This window comes from Rhea americana, unplaced genomic scaffold, assembly GCF_003343005.1.
Source record: "Rhea americana isolate MKP2758 unplaced genomic scaffold, rheAme1 scaffold_74, whole genome shotgun sequence".
Taxonomy (NCBI): domain Eukaryota; kingdom Metazoa; phylum Chordata; class Aves; order Rheiformes; family Rheidae; genus Rhea; species Rhea americana.
Window position 1 is genome coordinate 314,933 of NW_028186912.1, and position 21,610 is coordinate 336,542.

Below are 21,610 nucleotides of genomic sequence, written 5' to 3' on the forward strand. Positions count from 1 at the left end.
CGCTGGGCCGCCCCGGGCGCCCTCGCCGCCCCGCCGGAGGGAGCCGCGGCGCGCTGCTCGAGGGAAGCGAATTCAAAGCTCGCCTTGGCACTTTGCTCACCTTACCTGCTGCCTCCGGTGTATTTTGCCTTTCTCGTGTCTTTCTGGCTTGGCTTTTTGGGATGTTGTTTATCGTTTGATTTTGATTATAGGATTCTGCAGGAGAAGGAAAGAAGTGAATGACACAAGTATCAGTAAAGGTRTACTTGTTGGTTTAGATGTCATTTGGAAGGAACTTGGTGATATGAATGCCATTATTATTTTTAATATGGCAGAAGTTTGACTCCATAATTTAAAAGTTGTGAGTACATTGGAGCAATATCAAATAAAACAACACGAGCTAATAATATTGTGTTCTGACAAGTGTAAATACCGCCAATAACTGGCGGCAGCATGGATGGATCTCTGCATTTCAATAGGTTTACACTGAGCCAGAAGTAAGAGTGCTAGACACTGAATGCACAGATCCTGATGAAAGATTTATTATTAGGAATAACTGAAACAATAAAAAGCTCTAGTTGATCTCATCTGGAAGAAAATATTATTTATATTAATTAACAGTTTTGGCTTTCTTAGGAAAACATTGCTAGGCACTATTACAGATACCTCAATGAAAATGTCGGCTCAGTCCCATTTCTCCAGTTGGTTCTGGCTATGCAAGCACACACCTGGGCCCCGCTGTTTTCAGTGAGGTTTGGTCACAAAAATCCTCTTATGGAGCTGTGACTCATCGAGGCCTTAATTTATACAGTGCACGAAGAATGATTTATTAGCATGTATCCATGACACTAAATAAATCAATAGTTCCATTTTGTCTTCAGAATAAAGCGTACCATAAAATATAATCTTAATCTATGGCTTTTTCTTGAGTACTTTTTTTTTCTTCCATCCATTGATAGATCATTAGTCTATTCTGTTATGGCAGTTAGTAATGGGAGGATTTTAGTTCAAACACAGTTTATGGAACCATTTCTTAATTTTTATTACATGTTAGTTGCAACCACTACAACTTTAATCACATCACTGCTTTCTTCACAAGTCTTCTCTGTCTGGGTCATGAGTTAGGTTTAATCAGTACTTAGAAGATTGCCCACTTAATCTTTTTTAGTTAATCATCTGTTTTCATTAAGCATTCTGGGAAATGCTTGGGTGATGATGTACCTGCCTATCCAAGTCACAGTTGTTTGCTTTTAAGAACATACATTACTAGGGCTGGACATGACATTTCTGTATAAGAATGCTGTATTCCCTTTTTCCTATTTAATAAACCTAAGTCCTCCACATCACCCAAGTCAGTCTTAATTGTATTGTGCTGGTAAGTTTTTACTAGCACCATTGAAGGCAAAGACTGAAAAGAAGCCAATAATTGCTGCGATCCTTTTTCATGTTCTGACTTGTGATTGTGAAAATTGCTTCTGCTCTTCTGTAATACAGTAGAATAATTATAAATACAATATACTCTTGGGTCAGTAGAACCTTATTTGGGTCAGAGGTGATTTTACAGTTGGTATCCAGCAAGAAACCTGGTATTTCTTTTGCATACTTAGCAATGTAGACATTCTTGTTTAAATAATCATTGCATTGAAAGGAGGATTCATTATTTTTATGAGTGATATGAAGCATACACAATTATTATTCCTCAGACTTTATATTTCCAGCAGTTGTTACTGACACATTCTCCTTCAGTTGGATGACTGCAGAATATATGAGAAGCAGCGGATGTGAGCAGGGACTGAACAAGGAGAGATGGTAGCTCTGGTGGAGCAGTTGACTTGTTCCCTTCTTTACCCAGCTCCATTCCTAGCACCTATTGTATTTCTAGTTGTTTACAGTAAACAACAACCTATTTCTAGGAATTTCTTCCCCAGCATTTTAAAACCAACTCATTACAGGGCAAGAGGAAACGGAAGAAGTTTCCACACAGGAACAGCTAGTAAAGTGGCTAGGTTTTGCCCTCACTATGCCTTTGTCCTAGACCTGTTTAATTAAGCCAAGAGAGAAAGGAATGAGAGTGGCTGTTCCTCTACCCATTGCTTTTTCTTCGCTTGCTGCACACACACGTGCATTCAGGTATACACACACACGGCTTCGCCTGTTGGCTGAGCAGTCTCACCACGCATCTTGTGGGGAGAAGAGCAAAGACCAACTTTTGAACTACTAATCGTTTTTGGCAATGAGATAAGCTGTTTTGTGTTCCCATTCCTATCTCCCTATGAAGAAAGGCTCTCCGTGTATTCTCATTTGCCTCTTTTCTGTTTTCAGTTCCTCCCTTCCCCCACAATTCCTATTTCTCTACTTTCAGCCTAGGGGATAAATCATTCAGACTGTCAGCATTTCAAACTTCCTTGGGAACGGGGCAGAGGTGATGAGCTGCTGGAAGGTGTTACTGGCTCTCAGAGCCCTTTCTTTGATGTAGAGACAATTGCAGATGTGATTACAGCTGACAAGTCTGTTAAAATGATGCCAAGGACTTTTGTTTTGCTGGTTTCTACATTCTGGTTTTTGTGTTCCCACAAAAATTGACAGGAATCTCCCAGGTGATGGGAGTTTCAGGGATTCCAGGAATCCAGGGATTCCAGGGAATCATTCCTGGAAATGTGGAACTAATATGATATGTTATTCCAAAATTACCATACTATATACAGAGGAACTGGAATTAAACCGAATATAGGGCCATACAGAAACAAAGAGAAAAAGCAGTCTTCTATTACTTGTCATATTACATTGTTGGAGAGTTGTGGTCATATACTCTAAAAGCTGTGTAAATAATAGCTCTATCACTTTGTTTTTAAATGAACAACTTTTTATTTCAGTCATTTTCATGATACCCTATTAAAAGTAGTTAATGCATTTAAAAATATTTTACTGCTGGTCTGAGAACTTTATTTTTTAATTGTTTCTCACTATATTTGGACTGGATAAACCATGGATCAATATTTTAACACCAGTTAATCAAAGAATAGAATAATCAGTTTTCCCAGAAGTATTTTTGTAGRATGTATTCTCATGGAAGATAATTTCAAAGAAAACAAAATCCACAAAGGAAAAACAAATCAAAATGCACACTCTCTGTAAAAGTCAAGTAAATGACTACAAATGTGCCCAAATTATATGAATGGGGCCCAAATATACCTGAAACTCTGACTTCAAAGAATACAACAAGCAATTGGACCATTTAGGTTTTTAATGGCTGAGCATCAGATCTCAGTAAAAGATATTTAGTGTTTGTTGTGCTGTTGATACAACAGAATCTAGTTTCTAATTCAGTAAATCTAAAAAAAAACCCACCCCAAACAAAAAAAAAAATCATTTACAATCTGTTGCTGAAGACTTTTCTCATTTTCCTTGTTGTCTTGTCCTGGTAATCATACTATCTTACTTGACTTGTGAAGTTAAGTAGCTCCATTGTGAGGATAGATGTGAACTCTTGAAAGGAGTCCAGAACGTTTTGATGTGGCTGCGTGAGCAGAGAGCTGTTGTGACATTTGTTCCTTGAATTTGTTCCTTGAATTCCGCTTCTAATTCATGTTGGTTTAAGTGTTCTTAGTTGAGGAAGAAGGTGTTTGAGCATTGAGGGCCAGTGCTGAAAGCGTGGAAACCAAATGATGAACTATGAAAATGAGATACTGTACAAAGAGAAAAAAACTTGTCTTGGAGAAGGCATTAAGTTGTGTTGCAACAAGGTAAAATGACCAGAAGTAATAAATAAAGCCAGAAAACTGCAAGGCACACAAGGAAACCTTACTTTAAGCTGGTTTTCAAGGTGTTATTTTCATTTTCACATTTATACAGCTTCTAGTGCTATGGAAAGCTTAATGAATCAGTGTTGTTGAAGCACTTATACAGCTTCCTATGTCAAAGGTATTTCAGATTATTTTTTTCTCTTAATACTGTCTGAACATCTTAAAGACTGGAGGTATTGTGAGATTAATGTTTTATACCTAACTATCATTTTATCAATGAAAATGCCTTGTTTTGGAATTAGCATTAGAGTTCATTCATTTGGCATTCATTTGGCTAACACCTGACATCGCATATTTTATGTGTTTGTTCGCATGCATCATTTACGATAATTTACCCTTAACTATGTTAATGCTGATACTGTATTCCAAAAAGTAATGTTTTTGTAGATAAAATCATTTAGTAGGTTTTCGCTTTAACGGTATAATTGATAGTTCTTCTCAATTGGACTGCAGTTTGTTGGCCTTTCTGTCTTGCAGGATTCTTTTTGATCATAAGTATTTCCTAGCTTCCTCTGCTAAGATGTCAGAAAAAAACACTGTTTGAGCTTAGTGTTCACAATTATAACTTAGACCTGGTGTGAACTGAACATTGCAGTAGTTTATTAAAAGTCATACAATTTTTAAACCAACTTCATTCAAGCAGTGGAACTTTTCTAGGCAGATGAAGCTTTGGGTAGCTGTGACATAATTTTCTTCTTTCACCTTTGAGTTATAATCCCTTTTACCTGTTTGGAAAGGATCATTTGTAATGTGGTAGGATGACTTCAGTCTCCATATTTGATCTTCACTTGAGATTGTTGATAGGGTGTTAGCTGGTGCCATCTGTGTTTCCTGGTGAATACTATTACAAAATCCATAAATTATCTGAAAGCCAAATCAGTTTACATAAGTCAGTGAATTGCTGTTTGCAAGGTTTACATCTAGAATCACAGAAAACAAGTTTTTCAGAGTTTGCATTGAACTTTCATTTCTCAAAAACTAACGTCTTTAGTAAAGTGCGTGGTAGTGCTAATGTACTGCTTTTATGCACTGGCAAACACATCTGAGAGAACCTTTATTTTAATGGTTATGTACTCTTGTTTTTGACTCTTAGCACATGTTGTGCAAACAATAATTTTGGGGAGGAAAATCTGTAGCAAAACAGTTTCATATATGGTGGTTTCTTCCTGAAACATTGAATAACTGGAGTATATGTAGTGCTATATTTATATGTCACTGTTCCTACAGTAAAGCACATGTAAAATACAATGTGTTGCAAATGAGAATAAAATTTGTTACCAGTCTGTAGTTTAGTAGAGTAAGATTTGTACAGAATTTCAGAAGGTAGTTCTTTGTCTGCAAAGAATTACATAATCTTTCTGCATTTTGCATATAAATATTTAATATTTATGAATAGTGTATATTGAATTCTCCCTATAATATCACTGGAGAGCACCTTATGCAAATACTATATAGCCCTCTCAGTCTTTATTTCATGAAGTAAACAAGACAAAAGATGTACATAGTTGTCACAACAATAGCGGTTATTACTTTATTTTAGAACAGAACCAGCCTCTGGTAACACTTGACCATCATTCTGCGCAACCAAATCTGAATAAATTAAAGTTTACAGAAAAATTCTGGTTGAAAACTGACCTGTTGAAAAGGGAGTTTCAAATGTAAGTTCTATTCTAAATAAGGTAATGTATTCTTGTGTGGCTTTTATACATTGAGATTAATTGCGTATATTTGAATTTTAAATTGTCATATTTGTGGAATTGTTTCTGTATTAAAAAATTGTTTTAACTTAAAATTTCAACAGTAAGTGATGGGCCAAATTCAGCATGATAATTAAATTATAGTTTTATACTCAGTAGAAAGTTTGTGCAATATTATGTCTCCTCTCACTCTATTTCTCTTTTTTAATATTTCAATAGTACTTCTGTATTGTTTTTTTTTCAGTACAGTGATGGTCTGCTGTGGTTGGCCTTTCAAGAGTTGACAAAGGTCAAATTTTGCTCTGTTTTAGAGTTTTTTTTTTTATGCTGCCAGTACATGACAGACATCTGGAGTGCAAGATTTTCCACAGACTGCCCAGCTGATTGCTCTGTTGAGGTGCTAGATAATTTAGCAGAGGCTGCCAGTTTGTAGAAATATCTGTGAGGTTTGTGTTGTGCATACATGTTTATTCAGTCATTAGTCATGATCACGACTGCATAAAATCAGTGTAATTACCTTCAACCAATCTTTGTATCTGTGTGACCCAAAGCACATTCCATGACAGCCCTGACAGAATGAATTAGAGCTTGCCTTTCATCGCAACCAAATTTAGAGTACTGAAATATCCAGTCTTTCTTGACTGTGTTTAGTGCAAGAATGAGACATGTTAAAGTGGAACAGTGAAAGTTTGAAAGAAAGCACAGTTTGAAAGAAGCCTTTGGAATGCTCTAACCTGTTGGAGCTCAAGCTGCCCGTATCAGCAGCATTTATGTAGTTTTTCTGTTGCATGAATTGAACTGTGGATGTGCAGTCTGCTTCTTTCAGGATGCATCAGGGCATATGTACGTATCCACTGTACTCWGCGTGCATAGGACACATCTGCTTCTAAGCCGTGTTTGAAGAAGACCTGGAAAAGGTCAGAAAGGAGGAATCCATGCTTTCAGCACAATTCATCTATCTCTTGGTTACTCCTAGCCTTTCTTTTATCCTACAGGCTTTTCAGATACAGGCAGGGAGAGGGTCTGGATGAATACTTCTTATGTGAGCAAACTGCTTGCAATTTCATTTTTCCCAGGCAGCCCTGTAACTCTTTAAATCACTGGAAAAAGGAGATTCTGCCTCAGGTGCTGGGGACAAGATCATAAAGATAGGATGGGAAGAGAACTCATGAAATCATTCAGTCCATTACCCTGCCTCRGATCGGGATCACCTGTATCTGTCATATCTAGTTATTCTTAAGAAGCTCAACAGTCTTCCTCACATCATCTTCCAATGGGAAAGTTTTTCCAGTTGTCTGATTCATACTTTTCTTGTTGCTGCTTAGCACCATAGCTGCTCATTCTGCATCTATCTTGGACAGAGAAAACCATTTTTCTTCTTAAAATATGTTTTATATATCTTCTTGGGTGTCATACCCTATTTTTTCTTTAAGCTGAATTCTTTGTCTGACCTCATAGATGCTTTTCTCTGTATGCCCATTATTCCCGTTGTTTTCGTTTGAGTTGTCTTCCATTACCTCATATCTATTGTGAAGTTTTCTGTCTGAATTAAGACCCTATTCCACATGAGATATTAATGAATGGCATAAAGCAGGATGGATGTTGGAAAGAAAGGTATCATATCTGCTGGTATGTTGTCTTTTTGCTGCTCTGTGACTCTCTCTCATGTTTGGACAGAGACCTGCTACATCTTTTTCCAAGCACAAATGTTCAAACATACTGCTCTCACCATTAGTTTTATAGCTCTGTATTCCTGCCTAACTGTGGCATCTTTTACATGATCTTACTGAAGATGACACTGTTTTTTATCAGATTGTTCCTTTGGTTTGTCATTGTGAATTCTCATCTCTTGACACTGTCTGCTAACGTAATAGCTGACTTTTTTTCCATCATACAGGTTCTTCCTGAAAATACTAAAACAAATATTTTTCAGATAAAAACCTTTCGTTGAAAAAGGGAAGAGTTTTTAACTAAATCTCTCTTTTTTTTYCCTACTTGTAATGATGCAAGTAAGAGAGAAAAACAGGAAAATTTTCAGCCAAAATGTTTTTGTTGGAGTACAGGTGATTTAGTGTATCCATGAGTATTGAAGTATCTGAGGAAAGGAAAATTTATTGAGACTCCCAATGATCCTGCAAACTGGAGAAAGCAGTTCATGAGGATGTTAATGCTTGGAGGGAAACCTCATTTCTTCTCAAGTCTTTCAGTTAATTTACAAATGATGGACATGTTTATTTTTTCATGAAGAAGTATTGACATTCATCCTTCTCTATTTTGGTAATATTAATAGTAGGCCATTGTGTAATCAGTGCTCATTGAAAAACACAGTTTCAGAGATAATAGCCATAGTTCAAAAAGTACAAGTTGTATCTGACAGAGGAAAATAGAAGGAAAACACTCAGGCACGTTAGACAGGCATTACAAACACAGGAAGGTAGGTTAGAAAAGCGTTTGAGGACTAATCTGAGAAAAGAATAAAAATTAATAATACATTCYTTTTTAGACACTTCAAGGACCAGGAAGCCTGTAGGGCCAACAGATTATCAGGGACCTTCTTTGAAGGCTGTAGTAAAAAGACTAAGTTTATTTTCTGCTTCTCTGTTCACTGTGGAAGCAACTGATGGAATTCTTATTTAGTGGGAGACTCATTAGAGAATCTRTCTTAAATTGGAATGCTGGCAGGAGATGCAGAAGAACCAACAAAAATGAACAATAATAATTTTCCAGATTCAGATGATAGTCAACCAGAAGTTCTTAAGAAACTCAGAAATGAACTAACTGCTAAAGATGGGGAGACTTTCTTTAAAGGACTCTCTTAATGGAGGACTGAAATTGGCAAATGGTATGGCAGTTTGGAAAGGATTCAGGGGACGTTCAGCGRACTACAGGCCAGGATGCCAGATGTCTGTAATGTGCAGATACACGAAAGAGTAGACTTAATGGAAGAATGTGTAAAATATGAGGTACTAGGGAAGAGATAACATAAGTTTATCAAGGACCAATCATGCCTCATAAACCTAGAAGCATATAGGTAACAGAAATCAAGTTGATTTTTAGGCTTCTTAGATTTCAGAGAGGCTATTAAGGAAAATAAGCTGTTATGGGGGAAAAGTGAAACTTCTTGCATGGACTAGAAAGTGAAAAATAGAGGGTAGAAGCAAATGGTCTGTTGTCACAGTGGAAGGAAGTTACCAGTGGAGGTGCATATGGATCTATTTTAGAGTTTGCTAATGTAGCAGTGTTATTTAGGTAGTAAATACGTGAATCTATAGAAATACCTTACAAGACCAAGTAACTTGACAATAAAACAGTATATGCAACTCAGTGTTGATTAAAAAAAAAGGGGGGTGAGGTACTGGAGGAACTGGAGAATAGACCTACCTTTTCATATAAAGCTGGGTTCTGACCTGACTTATCACTTGGATATAAAAATTTTAGTTTTATAATAAATAGTTACATGAATATGTCAGTCAAGAAAGCAAGCTGAATGTTAGGAATCTGTTTTTTTTTGTGTGTATGATTTTTTTCTTTTAAAAAATCCAATACAAATCTACCATTTGAATCCCTGGTGAATCCATTTGAAGCCACCCACATCTTGACTGTTGTGTGCAGTCCTGAACAACCACCTCGAAAAGGATATAGTAAAACCAGAAAAGAGCCAGAGAAGTGGTGCAGGGACAGTCAGAGAAGTGTAACACTTTCCATTCCAAGAGAATTAACTCAATGAGGAAAACAGACAACTGGGGATGCAATGAGATTTTTATAAAATCATGAACGGCATGACTGGGCTGACAGGGATCAGTCGTTCATTGTCTCTCCCAGTACAATTACTAATTTGAATGAAAATGAAACTGCAGGTGTCAAGTTCAGAACAACAAAAAGATGAAGTTCTTTACACRTGTATCAGTAAGTTGTGGAACTATACAGGATATTGCGGATACTGGAAATTTACACTGATTCAAAGAGAGACTGGACAAAATGAATGGAAGAAAAAGCCTGTAGAGGATTATTAAATACATAAGCATGACCTCTGGCTTTGAAAGTCCCTGAGCTGCAAATTGTTGGAGGCTGGAGAGTATTTGGGGAAAGTATGACTAAATGCTTATCCTCTTCCCCAGACATCCGCTTTTGGCTGCTCTTGGAGACAAGGGTATTGGGCAGAGATTTGACCCAGGATGGCTGTTCTTGTAATTTTTTATTTGTCTTTTTAAATCATAAAAACTCAAGACACACTTTTCTGTGAGTTAGCAGTTCAGGACAGCATCTGCAGATCTTGCACTTTATAGGCCAAAAGCCTCCTATTCATTTTCTTTATAATTTAAGACAGAAGTACATTTAAAAAAAAAATTACTATGAACATTTATCTGTGTCCTGCCAGTTGGCCTCAACTACAAATTATGTTTCGTTTCAGTAATGCTAAACTGCCAGATGAGATAATACATGTCTCATTTAGGGAATCTAAATAGCTATGCCTGTAAACCTAACACAGTTTTGCTGATTTATTTTCTCCAACCCTTGTGTGAAATTTTATTAAATGTGGAAGTTTCTCCTCTCCTTGCCCTTCGCCCTTCTATTATAGATGCATTTTACCTGGTGATATGAACACAAAATATGCAATATTCCCTGCAGAGTTAGAAAAAAGACAGAAAGCTCTCAGATTTCTGATTGGGACAGAGAAGTCTAGAAGGAGGAGGATGCTGTGTTACTAATTCTTCTACAGACACTAATTTACTAGATTAATTTAGAGTGTTGATTCAACTGTACATCTTTAGGGTACTCACAAGCAAATGAAAATGCATAATCACATGATTCAAAGATCTAATATAAACACACTTTGTCAGCTCAAATTTTAATAAGTTAACTTTGTACTAGTAGGTTTCCTGCTATGTCAGATATTACTTGTCTTACAGCTCTGACAGTGCTAGACTAGGTGTTGTTTGTCTTCCTTCAACTGGTGTAAAGTCTGCATGAATGCAATATCCTGTGTTCTGGCAAACATGATTGTATCCACACCTGCTCTGGGTTAAATTTGTGTTGCTTGGTGATCATACCAGATGGTGATGTACCAGATGGTAATCTGGCATTAATGAACATAGAGCTGTGTGTTGCACATGCATTCTTTACTTTTCTGTCATGTATTGATATATTTAACACACTTTTGCTGGATTTTCCAAAATGGCTATGAAGGTTAAATTAACARTGCTTTTTACTCTAGCCCATATCTGCAGGCTCTTTCAAGACTTACCACCACATGTTTCTTCTACTCTTGAAATAATAAATAAAAATGTTATCCTCTATTTCTGTGTAATCTGAGGCATAGGGAAAAGTAACTTTGCCTGGAGATGGAATGTCTGTGCAGTGATTGTACTACTTTATAGCTTTTTTGTAGCAAATACCGGCTCATTCTGTGTAACTTCTATGTTAACAGTGGTTGAATTCCCCAATTATCTGGTGCTGATGCATTGGAGAGAGGGTTAAAAAGAAATGAGTCATGGATATATTATGAAGTTCTCTTCCAGAGTCTTTGTAGTCTGTTCATACATCTACCTTTGAAGTTGGTTGATCATACTGAAACCCCATACAGTTTACACTGAAGTGAGCTATACTGAAGTATGTGCCTCTGGAGGTTGGGAAGGCAGGACTACACAGAGGTCTGAAAGGTAGCATTTGGGTTTGGGTAGGTGAGACTATTGAAGTTTGTTGTAAATAACAGTGAGTGCTGTTTTGTTATTGTTGGAATATATATATATAGTAGCTACTTTAATTTCTGTACACTGAGTGAATGTTAATTAATAGTACTACAGCAGAGTTGTTTTTGACTACCTTAAGAATAAACTTTAATAAATCCAGAAACAGTCTTATGTTCAAATGTCATCATTTGATACCTGTAAATATTTGAACTAGTAATGTATTTGCACATAGCGAATACAGTTCTGTTTTCTGAAGTTTTATTAAAGCCGTGCCAAACCCAATTAGTCATAGTCAACAGGATCACAGCTGTGTATTTCTGAATTGATGAAAGAAGATCAAGTTTTCTGTGTAGAAAGGAAAGTAGTCCAGCTTTTCTGTTGGACAGAAACACTTCTGTATGGACAGAGGAAAGTTTAGGCAAATGATATGGGTCATTGACTGACTATACTTCTGAGAAACATGTCAGGTAGAATTAAGCTACTGTTTAAATACCTACCCATCTACCTGTTAGAATAATGCAAAGTTCTTTGGCAGAGAATCAGGGAATACAGCTGAGTGGCTCATGCTCTAGATATGATTTGTGAACACAGTCCAAAGGAAGTCCTTTTTATGTTTTTTCCATTTACCCCTTTGATACTTAGAGTTATGCTGAAAAAGATAAAGGGAAAAAAAGAAAAATGGCCCTTTATTTATCAATTAATCAATCAATGTGATTGATCATTGACCTCAGGTCTAGGATCTATGATAATGATTCTTCTACTAAGTCTTTATTTAGCCAGACCATATTCTTTAGGAGAAACCTGTTAAACACTCTTTTTGGATGTTAGATTATTATAAGATACTCCAAAGAAGTGTTGACTACCATCCTTTCCTCTTGCAATAATCATCATCATAGTAATAATAAGGCACATCTGCCAAAGCTGTTACTCACTATTCTGTTCTTCATTCTACATTATATGGTTCTTAAGATGTCAACAACTCACTCAAATGCATAGGAAACATTTAAAGTTCTTCATTCTGAACCCTATATGTGGCCCTAAGAGTTCTCTGCGAAGGGATAGTCTACATTTGCAGGCATTGAGCTGATGTTTATTGCTTCACTTTCCATTCACATTTGCTCTTACACTAAATAGAGTATGTTTTACTGAGTACAATATATTTTTTATAGTGATGATGAAGAATTAAGATTTGCCTTAAATAAATCAGGTAATTTGGAAAATCAGTGTGTCCCTTTCCAGTCTACTTTCCTCTGCCAGGAGGACTGAACATCAAAATCAGTGGCCTTATTACTCACTTRTGTTTTTCAGTATCTGACAATGTGAAAGGTTGTTTATATGCACTGGTTAATTAAAATGCAATGCACCAGGTCTGTATCTATTTGTTAGGCAGAGATTTTGTTAATCAGCTGATGGGAATAGTGTAGCCATCTTTGAAAACTTACATAATATATTCCACATTATCTCTAAAATCCTCAGACATCATGACCCAGTTCGGGAAGGTGTTGATCTGATAAATGATGAATAAGCAGTTATGGTTCTGTTGTGTAGAATGGTGAGCCAGTTTGTGATCTAGGGGGAAAAAAATTCTGATACTTATTTTCTGTGAGCTGAAAGCTTCATTTTCCTGGACGTAAACTATTTGTCATGTTTGGATAGCTGTGGACATCTTGATTTCACTTGTGAGAAACAAATATTGTAACTCCTAATCTGTATTTATTCTAGTACTAAATTATAGAAGCAGTTTATTTGCTGTCTTACAGTGAAATTAATGTCTTCTTTAAACATAATAAATGTGCCAATCTACTGCTTCTCTTTGCTGTTCACAAATGACAACTTCATAAGGACATCTTTGCTATAGACTAACGTTTTGGTTTTGCCTACAACTGTAAATTATTTGATACCAGGTGAGTTGTATATTCTCATACCTCTGGATTTAACTAGTCCAAATTAAATGTTTCCTTTGTTTTTACATGTAAATGCTCTAACTGTATTAATGGTTGAGGAATAGTTCTTCATTTATGAACCAAGAGAGCAATGATAATTGCTGTTCAGCCTTGTCTTTAGTAGGTAGAGGCTGATCCATGTTTTGAACCTGGTGAATCTTTTTTTTTTTTTTTTTTTTTTGCATACTTTATATTAGGGCAGTTGTTGGTTTTTTGGTTTTTGTCTTCATGTGACTAAGATAAAGATTTAAAGGAGAAAATTACTATATATGGATATAGTCAGCCTAAACCTATCTATGCTCCAAAAGCTGTTTTTTTTTTTTTTTTTTTTTTTTTTTTTTTTTTTTTTTTTTTTTATTTTGTGTCAAGGTGAGAAAGCAGATAATGGCAATTCAGGAAGGCCACTGAAAAGTTTGTATTCACTGAGTGGAATAAATGATTCAGTATCTGGTCCATCCCCCATGGTAGGGATCAGAGCCCTGCTGAGAGCTAATTTTTTGAATGCTTCCTATTTTGTTTTGAAGATAGCGTATGTATGTTTTTTTAAAAARGGCAGTTTCATTGCAGTAATATTCCTTAGCTGCCAGCCAGTTAGAGGAGAAGTAACCATTGAATGAAAAATTTCATATTCCTTCTCCTCTCATTTAACATGATCAAGAAATACTTCTTTTCCTCTTCCTTTTTCACAGGGGTTTGTGTATTTGTGTACAATATTTAGTAACTTCTAGGCTAGAACCCATCAATCAGCACCCATTTCTGTGGTCACTGACTGTGGCTCAGAGATGCCTGCCATTCTAAAGGCTTTAGTATGTTGCAATTAAAAAAATAAATGAAGCAGTCAACAGAAGACTTTGTCTGCTGTTGGACTGAAATTATTTGGGGAAGTAAGTCCGTGCAGAGGCCTTTAGCCATTTTTGCATCCTCAAATGCATTTGAGATAGACAAAATGCAGTCTGGAAATGGTGGTAGTTCCTGAGGTGTATGTAGCCGTTTGCTGAATATCTCTATTTTTATAGTGATCTGAGCATTGCTTTGGGTGGGTTAGTTGCTTCATTGTTACTACGTGTAACTTTCTAGGAGTGTGTGGTCCAAGAGACCGCACAGATTTCCTGGATGAGGCCCACACTGTAGTTGTATCTGTTATTTATTATATCCTTTCAGAAACCAAAGATAAACTAGTTTCCCTAATGATTATGTTTTTTTCATATGGTTAAATGAGTTTCTGTCTTTAGAGGGAAGTCATTTTGGCTCCCTTTCACTTGTTTGTCTGTGTACTAGCGTTCTTACTCTGCCCAGCTGGAATATGCACTGCCAAAGCATTTGTTTGTTCCAGTACAAGGTAGCTAGTGCATGTGTTTAAAACTTAACTATTTACATATTTAATGTGAAAAATATTACAAATGCAAGCAGTTAAGTATATACTGTTTATGATTTTTAATATGATTATTATAAAAATAATTACTCATTACATAACTTTTGAGATATATTTCTAGTCTTCTGTGTGCAGATACATTTTTAATTTTGATATGGCAAATGATGCTTTTTGCACATGCCTTAATTGACATGATTTTATAAACTACTTTTGAAAACTCATAGTTGACTCTGGTGCAGAAGCAGTATATTTCTCAGAACAGGAATCTATTAAGAAAATGCCATCAGAGAGAGAGATCATAGTTTCATCCCTCATTCAGCATCAGGAGTACGTTGTTTTAGAGATGTTGAGTCGCGCAAATAAAAAAAATACAAATGTGAAAATACTGTATGCTTTTAGCTTGAAAAATGTTAATTTATGTAGCTATGCAGTTCAAACTAAGAAGCACATAGGTCTGAAACACCTGAAAATTAACATTTAAAGAAATGTTAGAATACATAAAATTTGAGCTGAGATAGTAATGCAAAAAGATCAATTCCAATTTAATCTGCAAAAATAATCTACAAATCAAGAAAAAGAGAGAGGTGTTTCTTCTCTGTTTTATAATATACCTCTCTGGAATACATTWGCAGGCAGTTTGAGATACCTGTTATGAAAAAATGTTGACAGAATCAAAAGAGTTAAGAAGAAGGTCTCAAAAGGATCAAAGGGTTGGTGGGGTGATTTATGAAGAAAACAAAAGTAGTCTTATTGGCTTTGTTAAACAGTGATGAAATGTGGTCAAAGAAACAAGGTAATGGGATGAAATGAAGAAAATATAGGCTGTGTGTCAGTGTAACTCATGCATTGAAATTATTTTCTCTGGAAGTGTTTCCTATAAAATACCAAAAATTACATTAGTCAGATCTTTTAAGCTAGATAGAATACTGTGTTCACAAAGTAATGCTGTAGTGAGCAGTCTTGCGTTGACGTAGATTGACCAGACTTTCTGTTCCCTATACCCAGTTTGTAAGAACAGTTTGTTTGTTTTTTTAGTGAACTTCAGCTTAATTAGTGGCTCCTAGTTCGTGAACTTGTGTTAGTAGTTCTGATGGAAATATTCACTGGATAATGACCTTAATTTGCAGTGGCCTTCTAGGGTCTGTATTACTTAGATGTGTAGATCTGTAGTGAATCCTTTCACTCTCTACCTCTAGGAAACTCTTCTATTTCATGGGAACTTCCACAAAAGAAATGCATTTAAATGGCTTGTTTTGCCTGAATTTTTCTGCTTCTACGATTTTCTTTCTGTTTTCTCTAATAATTATTTTGTGCTTGTCATTCTGTCTCTTCAGCTTCCTGAGGCTCTTCAGTCATAAGCAGATAGAGAGCAGAGAGCCAGACAAATTGCAAACTGCGTCCTGCTCCCTCCTGCGTCTTGGTGGTCCTGTGCATGGGTAGTTGTCCACCATGTAATGGGAAAGTGTGTGACCATGTGACAGGAGATGGCATGTGCAGGTTGTGAAGCCAGAGATCGCACTGTACCTATTCTGTTAACTGGAATTTATGCATTTTGATTGCATGAAGTTACGTGCAGTTATTTACAACTGAAGCTGTCTAAGAAGCTATGTATCTTGCAGTAACCAAATGAATGGATGTTCCATTGCAATGAGCATTTGCCAGGCATAGCTATGCAATTCCTGTTTTCAAAGCAGGCACATTTAAAGTCACTATTACCTTAAAAGGCTGGGATAATACTGGGGAATTGTGTCTTATGGATACTAGTGATGATACAACTAGTAGAAAAGTCTCCATTTCTTCGCTGTAGCGATGAGAGACAATGAATTACACTGAACAAAATAAGCAAATGTGACCTCTGTTTTAAAAATGGGAACATGGTGGTGCAGACCATTTGTTRAACAGGAGGAACAGATGAGCTATTTCCGCTGCTTTTCCATAGCCTCATAACTAAATCCCTTCTTGTGACTTAATAAAAACAGCTCACAGCGTACTTTTTAGATAACTCAGGGACCAATCACGTTGACGTTTGTAGTCACATAATCTTCCATCATTTCCAGTGTTTCCTGAATAAGTGGGATGTGGCACACAGCCATAAAGTGTGGTCTRTTAAATTAATTATCTATGGTAAATGCTTATTTTAAAGATATAAGGCACTTACTTCACAAAATTACAGATAGCTTTCTGTGATTGTCTGCTTTTATTTTTAGTTAGTGCATTTTTGTTTGATGCTTTAAAAAGACGAATGCTATTTAAAAAGTGAACAAAACTAGTTTTTAAAGACCAAGCTAGCTTATCCATTTTTACAGTTACCCTTTCATCACGTAGTTGACTTCTGAGGTTTTCTTTTTGCATAAATGATTTGATTAGGTTGACTTTTAAAAAAACAACCAAATCCTCAACCATCCATATTCTGGCATGACTGCTAGTGAGAAAAATTACTTCTAAAAAGCCTCAGTATTCCAAAACGTAACGGAGATGTATTGTTGTATGATTAGTAYARTATGTAGAACATAAGTATCGTGGTCTTTCGTTTATAGCTAGGGAATTTTTTTTTAGTAACATGATTGTTTTAAACAGTTTTTGTAAATTTGTAAAACATTTGATTTGGTTTCATTCTAAAATAGGCTCCAATAGTGTCTTGGTTTTCTTCATATAATCAGATGAAGATGCAAAATTAGATCTGAAATAGGAGTTTCCTTCAGTTTAGTAGGAGTAGGACAGCAGAGCTCTGTGTAGTTTGAGCTGTCTTGGCTCAGTGGTGTCACCTTCTAGAAATTTCCACCTTTCGGTTGTGTGTTGAAAGCATCCTGTTCCCCCCAGGCTGTCTGTCTTGTTCCAGCCGAAGGTAATGAAGGTACTTGCTTCAGGAGAAAGCATGTTCGCTCTAGTGCCTTGCGTTCTTTTCTCTCCTCCCCCTCCTCTGATTCTTACCTATATTTATTATTCTTTTAGTCAAAATGTTATCCCAAGTRCTTAAGAAAGAAATGATTGCAGATACTAGTTGAAGGGGAGGGATGTTATTTACTGAAGAGGTCTATTGCTGTGAGTTATCAAGGWAACAAATGCTGCCCTATGTGATATGTGTGTTCGTGTGCCGGTCGTATGTCTGATGTACATTCATATACTCCAGGCATGTGTTCCCTTTTTGTGGCATCTTTGATTGGCTTTTCATGTCCAAAACTCATGAGTTTCTCATTCTTAATGTAGAACTCCTGAAATTTTATTTGTTTTCCATTCTGAAGTAGAAATCTGTCTTCAGGAACTCGATCTGTGAGCTAGAAATAGCCATACTTAAACTAGTCCTTATTGCAGATACATCACAGCATTATTGTCCTTTTTATAGTTGGCCTGGCTTTTACAGAACAAGAAAGGTCTGAGACTGCACCTCAGCAGCTCTGGAGAGGAGCCGCTGCAGGAGACTCACTGTGTGTGTGCATCAGAACGAGCAGAGCATAAAAAGCCCCAAACGTTTAATGGCTGCTTCCCTACCACACTGGGTAGTCATGTTGCRTACACCGAATTTGCTTTTAAACACAGAGTGGCCAAAGGAAAAGTTAACTCTCATCTTTTGCATGTTGCTTTAAGCCTCTTCTATATTTCTCTGAGCTACCCTGCCTTTCAACTCTTTATGGGGAGTCGTGAAGGAAACCACCAGGCACAGCTTGGGAAATGTTTTGCTCAAAAGAGGCTGAAACTGAACCTAGTTGAGGTTAGGCTCTCTGAGTACTTGGGGAACAGGAATTTTCCTCTGTTACATTGAGCTGAAAAATAACATTTCAGTTACTTACAGAAGTCTGCTTATACATGCATACATACATACATAACTGAAGACACATTCAAATTTTTAAAGCAGGGTAAGTGTAGATAATAGTTACACTGTGCATTGCCTGTGATAGCTAACAGTGCTTTCAGGAGAACTATAGCTGTTGGAGTAAGAGGAAACTCTATAGGAAAACATTAACATCAATTATGACGTGAACTGATTCTGGGAACTTTAATCAATTTACAAATAGTTTTAGAAAGACTTTAGCTAGGGAATAGTTGTTTGGTAAGTTTATATGAAACTTTTTGTCTCTAAAATCAAAGAAAATCACTTTTCCTAATAGTGTTGAAAGACAACATATCCATTTGGCAGTGATACTGTTACCAGTGCCTGTGGAGATCTGACTTTTTTTTTTTATAGAGGTATTATGCAGAGTAATAGGAAATGAAATGAAATAAGATGAGTGGTTTCCACCCATCAAGATTATAACTGATATATATACTTGGGGTTTGTGTATATACATATATGACAAGAAATCAGTTCTGCATATGCAGAAATTCAAAATGTAAACTATGATGTTAATTTAAAAAAGCTAAACTAGCATAGCTGATGTAGTCACTGGTCCTTTTCAGCAGTAACCATGCCATCCTTATTTTCAGTTGTCATAAAATTCTAAAGACAATTCTAGCCAATTTCTTTCTGAATCACTTAAGAACATAGAATTGCCAGAGGGTCTCTGGGTCACTGAGTCTGGCACCCAGCTGTTCAGTGCAGCTGTATAGTGGATTTCTAGTTTTAAAAGAGTCATAGAACAGCTATTCGCACAGCACCACCCACAATTCAGAATGCTTCCCAATGCCATCTGTTTAAACTCTAGATGTGTGTTCATTTGATATATCTATATATATATTCATGGTGTGTGTATACATATATATAAAGTTCCAAACATATAAAAGTCACATTTTTTACCTTAATCCTTTTTGTTTTAATTTATTAAGATTGGATAATAGTTAGTGTTCTCAGAACTTCAGTCTCTTTCTATTTCACCTCACAAGTGCCTTGGATCGTTAGAAATGTAGATCTTTAGACATTAATAGCAATGGCTGTTAGTAATTTATCTTTGTATTATGGAAATTTGTACCCCATACAGCAGTGTACTGAAACTTTTGAAAAAAGTAATTTGAACAGTAATTGGAAAAGTAATTGAAATGAATTGGAACATTTTAGATCATTGTGATAGGTCACTATCTGTACGAAGAGGAACCAGCTATAGTTCCTGTGTAAAAGAAACAAGATTCTGCCTCATGAATGTGATTGTCATGATCACTGTGTTAAGGACTGTAACAGTTCAGATTTTTGTATCAGAAACAAATAGAACAGCAGCGTTGAGGTTGGTCCATTACTAGATAGGAATGGTATAACTGTAAATAAGATGGTAAAAGCAGCAACTGTTTTATAATTAGCTAGCCTTGTCCRGTATCTGGAAGAAACAATGTAGCTCTTTTCACAGGTTTAGAATGAAACAGATCTTCATCTAGTAACTCAGGACATTGAACAGCAACCAGTAAAGTCACCAGGGCCAAATAAAGTGCATCTAGAATGCTTGAAAAAGCTGACCAGAGTTCTGTGCTCAGTTAATGCTGCTTACGCCTCCTCCCGCAGCAGTGATTTTACTCCTGGGGAATTCTCAGAGACTAAAAAATGATGCCAGTGTTATGTCTCTATTTTATTAGATTATATGTGATGACTTAATATTGTACAGCACAGGCTTATGGGCTGGATCCAGCTTTTGTTTTGAACTGCTCTGAGTGAGACATTAGGCAGCCAGCTGGATTTGCAGTTGGAGGGAGGGTGGGCTGAGCTGCCAGTCCTAAAGCATTGGATTACTGCTGCTGCCTGAGGAGGTAAGAGCAAACTGATGTTCCTGGACAGTGAGTGGTACACCAGAAATGATCTTTGGCTCTGCTCCCATCTGCATCTTCAGCAGCAGCCTCACCCTTTCTGGAGCAGGTTGCAATATGCAGAAATATTCAGCTCCTTGAGCAGCAGGTGCTACCTAAAAAGATAAAAAGGGAAAAGATGGTAGGTAGGCTGGAAATACTGGGAAAGCGAGGCTTTAGCATCATGCTGTCCAAGGTAGGAATATATTAATATACATTGAAAGGASTGTAAAAATAATACTACCTAGTAGGAGTTTGTGGAAAATTTATCCAATCAAATGAATTTAATAAGTGTTTTTTAGATGAAGCTACAAGTTCAGTTGATAGGTAATGATAATAGACTTAGGTTAAGTATTTTACTTTTCAACACTCATTTTTGTTCTAGAACAAAGCAAAATCAAAGCAATGAGTGGATTAAGAATTGGTTAAATGACAGGAATCTGACATATATAWGGAACTGTCATTATTTAACTGGGTTTCTAGGTAAGCTCCTAGTTCTTCACTCACCTTTTATTGGTGACATAGAAGAAAACATCAAATTACCTCTGCAAATTTTAAACAGTCAAAGAACCAAAGGTTGCAAAGCCTGAAAGGACCATTGTGGTCTGGCAGCCTGATGAAGGCATTAGGACATTTCTGAATTAATTCTTGTTTGAGCTACAACATAAAAAGAACATTATATATAGTTTAAAAATCACTAGTGATGAAATCCCTTTCTGTGCCAGTGACAAAATAATTAGTGGAATAATAAACAGTAAGAAGGGACAGCAGTGTGGTTGATAATCTTGAGTTCTGGCTAATGGCAATTCTAAAGTCAAAGTCATCCAGCTAGGAACTAAGAATAAAGGTTACATTACAGACGTGTTCTGTGTAAAATGTGGCGACTCTGAATAGGGGGTCACAGTGGGCACTCCGCTAAACATGAGCTCTCAATGTAGCAGCTTGGCCAGAAAGGGCTGACACGGTTTTGCATGTAAAAACTGAGGCACTCCGAGTAAGAGTAGGCAATGCAGAGGTTGTATCATTTATTTGGCACTGGTACAACAGCTACTGGAATCCCATAGTACTGCCCATGAATCAAAGATGATGTTAACTGTGACCAGAGAAAAGCCAGCAAAATCTATAAAAGACTGAGAATTATATCCCAGTATACATACTCAGTTTAGTGTGTCAGTGAGAAAGTTACAGGCAATTTTAGAATCAAGATTTTCCCCAGAAAAATAAACTGTAATTCAACACAGAATTATTTGAGCGAAGTCATATGGCTTGAGTTACATAGCAGACCTTTCTAGCTCCGTAAGGTATGAATCTATTTCACTTGCTGATCGGAAGATGGCTTCTGCTTATAAGCTATGTCTTTAGCTGTGTGCATTTGCATAGAGGCCATCTGGCAAAACTCTGGCTTTCATCTGACAGACTCTGG

The 21,610-nt window shown here is 36.5% G+C and overlaps 1 protein-coding gene across 3 annotated transcripts in view; it reads left to right on the forward strand.

The window, feature by feature from the left end:
* Positions 1 to 21,610, forward strand: part of LHFPL2 (LHFPL tetraspan subfamily member 2) — a 126,768-nt gene that overhangs the window by 1,180 nt on the left and 103,978 nt on the right. For 2 of the 3 annotated variants that reach the window (XM_085322027.1, XM_085322025.1), the window contains exon 1: positions 5,419 to 5,440. The exons of the other annotated variant lie outside the window; for it this stretch is intronic. The gene's annotated coding sequence lies outside the window, so the exon portion shown is untranslated. Of the gene's footprint in view, positions 1 to 5,418; positions 5,441 to 21,610 lie in introns of those variants that run through there. 3 annotated transcript variants of the gene reach the window in all.